Source organism: Manis javanica, chromosome 5 (assembly GCF_040802235.1).
Source record: "Manis javanica isolate MJ-LG chromosome 5, MJ_LKY, whole genome shotgun sequence".
Lineage (NCBI taxonomy): Eukaryota > Metazoa > Chordata > Mammalia > Pholidota > Manidae > Manis > Manis javanica.
The window spans coordinates 17706178-17714322 of NC_133160.1; the positions used below are offsets into that span (position 1 = coordinate 17706178).

General features: G+C 41.5%; 1 long non-coding RNA gene across 3 annotated transcripts in view; it reads left to right on the top strand.

Annotated features, from left to right (window-relative positions):
• The window catches only part of LOC140849467 (uncharacterized), a 30171-nt gene extending 23505 nt beyond the window's left edge, over positions 1 to 6666 (top strand). For 2 of the 3 annotated variants that reach the window (XR_012131348.1, XR_012131349.1), the window contains 2 exons: positions 2828 to 3001; positions 3481 to 6666. This is a non-coding gene — a long non-coding RNA (uncharacterized lncRNA). Of the gene's footprint in view, positions 1 to 2702; positions 3002 to 3480 lie in introns of all 3 variants that reach the window. The other variant, XR_012131347.1, reaches the window with a different exon arrangement.
• The last annotated feature ends 1479 nt before the right edge of the window (positions 6667 to 8145 follow it).

Here is an 8145-nt window from a genome sequence, read left to right on the forward strand (position 1 = left end):
ATTAAGAAGAGAATATAGGAAAGAATGCTGGAATAGTAGGACTTTGTAATCTGGGAGTACTCATGAAAACAAGTTCCAGGCCTTCCTAGTGCTTGCATGCATTATATAATCTAATTCTCATAATAATTCTATCAGAAATAATCTCCATTTTACAGATGGTGAAATTCAGCACAGAGAGGTTAAGTAATCTTTGTCAAGGATGCACAGCACAGCTGTGTAAATAAGATTTGAATCCAAAATGTCTGGTTTGTCTCAGAGTCTAAAGCATCTCTCACACTGCCTCTAAATTAGTTGAATTTCTCTTAGTAATCAGTTACACAGGCAGAACAACCATTGAGCCAATTTTCTAGGTGAGAAGGTAGGCACTCATGGACTTTATGTGACAGCCATGGCCAGGCAATGTAGCAATTTAGTGAAAGGAGCTGGAATTCTCCTAGTCCAACATGCTTTCCATTTTTCCAAAGTGTAGGTGGGTGTTGATGGGAGGGGAGTGGCAGCTCCATAAATGAATCTCACGGATACTTCACTGTCCACGGCAGAGGCAGCAAGACTAGTCATGCTCAGAGCTGAGGCCAGAGCATACAAATTAGGAGTCATGGCCCTGAAGCTGGGCCCCTTTCAGGTCTCAGACCCCCTTCAGGGCTCCTTGGCATCTCCCGGGGCCTGACCATTGCAGGCATTGTACCAAGGAGAGCCAGAGGTTCAGTCTATAAAATGCTTTTTGGAAATCCTTCTCTGGGGAAGACATTTCAAAACAAATTCAAATCATTCTGTTGGAGGCAACCTGGGAGAGCTGGAGGTCTTGTTATGGTTCCCATCTGTCTGGGTGCCTATTTAGAACTCAGCAATGTCATACTTACACAACATACACACATTTGAAAAATGATGACTTACAGCCATTCTCACTTGAAGAAAAACAAGTTTTGGAATTGAATAATATGTCATTGTCTGAAACTGATTTGAGTTGTAACTCAGATGTTCCAACAAGAAAATCTAGCATGATCACAAACGAATGTCCCACTTTGCCATATTTTTAACCATAGGTTTTGTTAATCAGGTTTAACATTTCCTCATCTATATTTAATGACTCTACTTCATATTTAGTGAGCAGTCCTTTTATTCAGGCCTTTTGCCCTTTGATCTGTTAAGATGGTGTGTTTTTCCTATCAATTTAGAAGGCTACTTAAATAAGTATCCCTTTGTGGAATATTATGCACCCAATAAAATGGTGTCAAAGAGAATTTTAATGATGTAAAATTATACTTATGTTATATGTTAAGTAAAAATACAATACAGTATAGTTAAGTCACATATTAAATATCATCTAAGATATGTTTTAAAAACTATGAAAAGACATACCCCTCTTCCCAATAAATAAAAGTTTTGGAAAATATTTATTGAAATACTGACAGATGAATTTTTTCATTGCTGTACTTACTGGTGATCTCAGTTTATTTTATTATGTTTCATTGTATGTGTTATTATCAGCTTATGCCTCTCAGCTACACAACCATGCTTCCTTGCCCTGCTTATGCCCTGCAACTGGGTCTTTGACAGCTAACACAATGGTTAGATGCGTCAGTAGAGGGCGCTGGGGAGACACTGGGCTTAGAAAAGAGCTGTTTATCCTGGTTCTGTTGGGTCTTGTCCTATAGCAGGAGCTGGCTCTCTGAACACCCAGTGACCCTCACTTTCAGGGAGTTTCAGCCACACTACCGCCAGGGGCATGACATTTTACTCCAGCCTCCCAGGGTGTAGACCCCAGGGAACTGCTCCTCCATCCAGGGGGTCAAAGCCACCCCATGGTGAGTCAGATTGGATCTAGGCTCTGGGAAGTGCCAGCATCTTCCAGATGTGTTCCTTTCTCAGGCTCTGTGCCTCATCCCTAGAATTAGGGATGCTTCCTACTTTACCATTATTTCATTCTTCGGAGTTCTCTTTACGCCTTAGTATGTAATCCCATGTTATAGTTAATAATTCTTTGAATTAAACTTTCCTGTTCAAATTACACTATGGTTTTTGTCTCCTGTTTGGACCCTGACTGACTGGTGTGTTGTATTTTTCACATTTTCTGCAATTCCCATCAAAACTAGAAAACAAACTAGTGCTTACTTTCCCTTTATTAAAATGACCAAGCCGATATATATGTATATATAAATCATATATATATAAGACACAAATAATACATAAGCAATAATACAAATATGTAAAAATGTAAATATGAATAACACAAATATAACACATAGATATATAATTTACACACAGATATGTATGCATATGTATTCCATACATACAGACCTGTTATATATAAGTGTGTGTGTGTCTAATACAGGACTTCTTTTATTGTGTGGGATAAAACTTTCATTTTATGGTAACAAATAATAAAATGGTAACAAATAACAAAAGTACTCCTTTTCATAAACCATTCAGTCATTTCAACTAATTTTGGCATAGCACTCTTATGACTATACCAGTAAGTGACAGTTTTCTTTGGGGAGATTCATTTGTCAGGTTTTACCTTGAGGATTTCATTCATTTAATTGAATTTTTAGTTTTCTATCAGTTTACATGTCCTGGGGAAAATGAATATGCTGTAGAGATCATCATAGGAAGTTCTAAAGAAATCACCAGTGAAACCTCCTAGATTCAAAAATGTGCAATAAAGTTATTTTTCTTTGGTTTTTCTCACAACTGTGCATCAGGCTGATGATGGAGCTGTGCAGTGGATTCGAGGCCATGAAGGGTTGTCACGCAATGCAACTCAGATTCTGATTGAGATTCAGTGAAAAGTATAGTAAATTTCACTTTCTTCTGTTGTTTAAACAAGATGGACACTTCTCTTTTCTGAGTACTGCTGAGTCGGTTGGACGCTTTTTGATACCACTCTGAAGGAGCCAGGGGAGATGCTAAGTCATACAAGGCCTGAACTTACCCTCAATGAGTTAACAGTGCAATTGAAGAAAAGAAGGTACTCTGTATCCACTGTGAGCCAAACATAATGGTAAATATGTTCTATCTAGCGCCTCATTTAACCCTCAACCAGTCATAAGAGAAGTAAGGGTTATTCCTTCTTCTTTGCAGGAGAGAAAGTACACTCCCAGAGAAAGTTGTCCAATATCATTCAATCAGCACATGATAGACACGAGCCATAAATACGGGTCTATTGACTCCACACCTGTTATTGTTTCCCCTAAACCATCATGTTTCATAAACATATAATTACCAAGCAAATCACCTGCTTAAGTTACTGGTTAAGGGCCTAGAGAACCAGGGGTGTGTGTGTGGGGTGAGCTGGGAAGTGCTCATGAAGAGCCATGTGGCCACTGTCCTCAGGTTCCCTGGAGCATTGCTTTATCGTTCCACTAATTTGTCAATCCTTACTTGCTGGTTTGTGACGCTGCTTGTGCTGGTATCTTGGGTGGTTGCCTCTACCCTCCAGCATGCATTAACTATTCGTGTCTTGTCTCTCCTTCCCGTGAGGTTGTCAGCATACAGGGACTTGAGCACAAGACTTTGGAATCCATGTCCAGTTCTTTCTCCATCGGGGTAAATCCTGTCTGAAGGCCAGAGTCTGAAGTGACTGGATTCCTTGGAAACATCTGGACTACTTTTCTAGCCACAAGATACTGGTATACTACGACTTCACGTTTGTACTGAAATTCCTTTTTATGTGGAGAAGATTGGTGTTAACCTTTACTCTGCCTTGACTAGGTGAACTTGGGCAAGCCACATGTCTTTCAGAAGCTTCAGTTTCTGGATTTGTAAGTGATGGGTTGATGTTCATACTCTATCAGACCTTTTCTAGTGGCAGCCTTGTATTTTTCTGGCAAATTCTTTGATATAGGGCTCTGCAGAATTAGGAGAGTATATAAGGATCTCTCGACTCCTCCCACCCCATTCCCTCTAGTTGCCCGTGAGGGTTGCATTCTCTACAGAAGAATTTTAAAGAAATCATACAACTAACTAAAAGCCTACCTTCTTTCTCAAGTGTAAACAACATTAGTGATAAAACCTTACCCCCACCCTGGTATAAATAGCCCCCCGTCCCTCTGCTTGTTGATGGGCTAATGCCTTATTCACAGGACACACTGCTGTTGCAGGTGGACACTGTTATGATCTGTCTTATAAATGAATGGGTTAAAGACACAAAGAAGGCCGCAGAACCCATGCCAAGCAGAAAGGGCCAAGGTTTGGGTTTCCTAAATCTTCATCCAGGGCTCTCTACTCCAAGTCATATCTTTTGTGAACTGATCATTCCTACTAATGACAATGACCTTGCCAGCACAGACAGAGGAAAATCCTGGCCTAGAGTACAGCAGTTCCTGGCTCTTTCAATAGAAAAGTCTAGAGGTGAGGTCTGGTTTTATAATTTTAAAAAGGCCCTTGAGCTTAGTGTCAGTTTAAACTGTCTCAGTTCCATCAGTTAGAAAATACCCAATAGTGATTTAGGCTTCAGACAGAAGAGAACAGGGTTCAAATTCCAAACCCGGCACATATACATTCACATAACCCTTGAAACCTCTGTAAAATGGGGATAAGATGACTGCAACCAAAATATTGTTGGAAAAAAGGGATGGATAATTTTCATTAAATCTCTAGTTCAGGGCCTGGCCCACAATAACAAATGTTGGATTTCTGTTTCTGATGCCATGGTTAAAATTAACAGCTGGGTCAGTCCAAGTATTCAAGCCCTGGGAGGGTGAAGGATGCCTCTTGCCCCGGGGTTGAGAGAGGGAGAGAGTTATGGAGGCCTTGGCCTCAGCAGTTCTGTGCGTCCATAATTCAACCCACGTGGGTAACTTGGTGTGTGGACGCATGCCGCGCTGAGGCTGCAGAGCGTGTGAGCTGGGAGCACGGCTGGGGAGGCCACCTACAATTTTAGCTCCAGCATGGAATTTCCTGGGTTTGGGGGGTCTGGAGTCCGAATCTTCTCTGGTGCCTGTAGTGCTTCTGTTGCCAGAAGCAGGCGGCAGACGCGGTTTATTTCCACCCGACCGCCCAGGGGGAGGCAGGAACCCTCCTCCATGGCCCTCTAGCACTCAGTGCTAGCCAGGCTCCTGAGCAAGTTCCAGCAGCTCCTTCCTGTGCAAACGCATGTGGGCTCAAACAATCACATTGCTCATTCAGGCCTGGGTGGAGAACTGTTTGTCTCTGCCTGGGAAAGAGAAGGCAGGGTTCACAGCGTCCCTAATAAAAGGTTAATTATCCTGCCCTTGGGTCCTGAAATCCAGTTAAAGAAATTGTGGCTTCCTCCTACCTTAATTTGTACATGGAGGGAAAAGACCTCATGGCTCCTGAATAACTTATGGTCCCAAGATTACAAGAAATAGAATCCACATCAGGCTAATGAAAGCAAATTAAAAAAAAAAATTTTTTTTGAAGCTCATAGTCATTAGTTCAGAAAAGTGAAGGGAAAGCTGAACTTCCAAGCTTTAGGGAGGACAGAAATAAGGACACTTGGATTCAGGAGCAGGAGCTTGTGGGAAGTCTGAAAAAGTGCCTCTAGAAATAATTAGTTCTAGTGATTTATGACTTCTTTACTTGGCTCAAGAGTCAAATTCCCTCAAAAAGGGAGCCCAATGGGTAAAGAAGTAAGAGCTCCCTCAAATGTGCAAGTCCCAAAATATTATTTGATTGGTGGTTGTTCGCCTGATGATCAGACTCACACCAATTCACAGTAGTCAAACTCATAAACAATGGATGTATAGATCTGACAACATTGAATCAGTTTATAGCATTACCTCTACCTTCCAGGTGAGCAGATTACTTGTTTTTTTATCAAGTATCTCTTCCTCCACTTCTTTCCTGGTGTCAGCACTCAATGAAAACTGAGTTAGGCATTAAAAAGTTCACTGAACTTGGGGATAGGTGATCTTAAGGGGTAATTTTATCCAGTCTGGGGAATTCTGACAATCTGGCTTCTTTGTTCCATTTTTTTCAAGGATCTATTCATGTTACTCCTCATTGCCACCCCATCCACTCAACAGACATGATGTCACTTGGGTGCCTGAATTTCTAGGCTGGAGGGCTCACCCAGGCTACCCCAATGGGATGCACAGTCTATTCATGTCACCTTAGGAGAGGGTTTTTGCCTCTCCTTATAACTGGAAAATGTCTTTGTTAACACAGTTATTCTTTCCTGAGCCAATAGTGTGCAGAGAGACATCTGCATAGTTGGAAGCCTTCAAGGAGGTTTTAGAAACTATCTGTAGCCAATAGTTTACTGATAGAGGGTGGAGAATAATATGGCACAACAAAAAAAAGAAAATGCGTCATTGTTACAACACTTCACTGTGTTGTCTTAGTAAATCATACACTCCACCCGGTCCTACATCAGGACAAAATAAAATAAAAAACTAAATGAAAAGATCTCTTCCCAGCCATTATTCTTAAACACATATCAAAGACAACAATTAAGAATGGTGTCCTTCAAAAGGCATAAAGACTGTTGGTTTGGACCAGTGTGTGTATTTTGAAATTGTGCTTGGTTGTGTGAACCAGTTAGCTCCTCACATATTTGCTCATTCAAATCAGCTTGAGATTGCTTCAAGAACTGCAAGACTATTAAAAACGCATTGATAATATGTAAAAGAGACATTTGTGCAGGTTAAGTTAAACAGGAAACATAAGGCCTTAGGCTGTGTCTGGTTCTGTGTGATGCCAGGAGAGTAGATATTTCCAAATATAGACAGATTGCGCGACACCTTAAATCCTGTTGAATTAAATAATGCCCCCCTCGGTAAATCAGAGTTCAGACTTCCAGCAATCCCAAACATCCAGATGAGAGCACAGGTAAATAATTTAGGAGATAGACAGATGGATACAGATGGAAGCACATGGGTGATGAGTGTCCACAGGTCAGCAGTGGGGATATTAGCTCTTGTGGAGCAGCATAGCTGGACACCGTGAAGAAACTGGAAGAAGACGGTATGAGAGAACATTGTATGAAATAACTGTGTCCTAGGAATAAAATTCAACTCTCCGGGGAGTTCTCAGCAGGTTAACTTGAGGAAGATGGCAGTGGCTGCTTCAATCTCTGGACACCCACTGACCTTTTCTCTCCCTTGTTGGTCTTGATGCTGTTCAGTTGTGTTGTTTGAGGCCCAAGGCAGTGGATCACAATCATAATGCCACCGGTTCAAGGAGGTCTCTGCTGCACTGTGATTTAGGAAGATTGGGAATAAGCAAAATCGTACTGATGTCTCGGAGGACTTCAACGTGTTTTAGGATGTCTTATAGTGAGAGCACACACACCAGCCCATATTTGTCATCTGGGGGTGGGTAGTGGCAAGTTTAATCCTTTATCTTGCGGGAACATACACCATCCTAATGCTGCACAGATGAGACCCAGTGCATGTCTGTTTGTTCCAGAGGAATAATTCAAAGATGAGAAAGCCAAGCTTTCTCAAGCACAAAGAAAACTAATAAATGATACAAATACTCACAAAGGCAAATCTGTGGGGAAAGAACAACTAAATTGTTCTTTGATGAGAGCTCCATAATTTTTCTGGAGAGGTTATGCTGCTATCAATTTATTAGAAATGTTGTTCTTGAGAAGAAGGTGACATGAAGAATAATGCTGCAGCGGTATCCTCGGAAGTGAGTGTGAATGGTCGGCAAAGAACCAGTGTCCCTGTCTCCACACATCAGCCTGGCATACGTTTTATCGAAGCACCATAACTAAAGAGAATAATCAAAGTAGCTGTGGAGGTTAAGCCAGGAGTATAATGGAGAAGATAATGGGGAACTTAACAGAGTTAATGCAAAATTGGGAGAAAATGCAAAATTGTGGTAGGAACATTGCAGGGAGAGTGGAACGGAAGGGAAAGAGAAGCGTGAATTTGAAATTCAGCCAGGCAGAACAAATGTGATTCAGGCCTGCTTTCAGAGAGTTTCGTGACTGGGGCTTGGTTACAATCCTCTTCCTATCACTGAGAGGGAGGGAACCAAGAACTAGGCATAGAGGGATGGGAGCCGTACTATATGCACGACAGCTGCCAAAGGACAGGAGTTTGGGTGTATTTTCATGCACGGAGTATTTGTTGCTGGTGTGTTCAAATGTTATCACAGATCAGTTAAGTTTCTTTCTTCTGTGTGGGGGTGAAAGGGGCTACTATCTAAGGTATCTTATTAACTCCAGGTGGT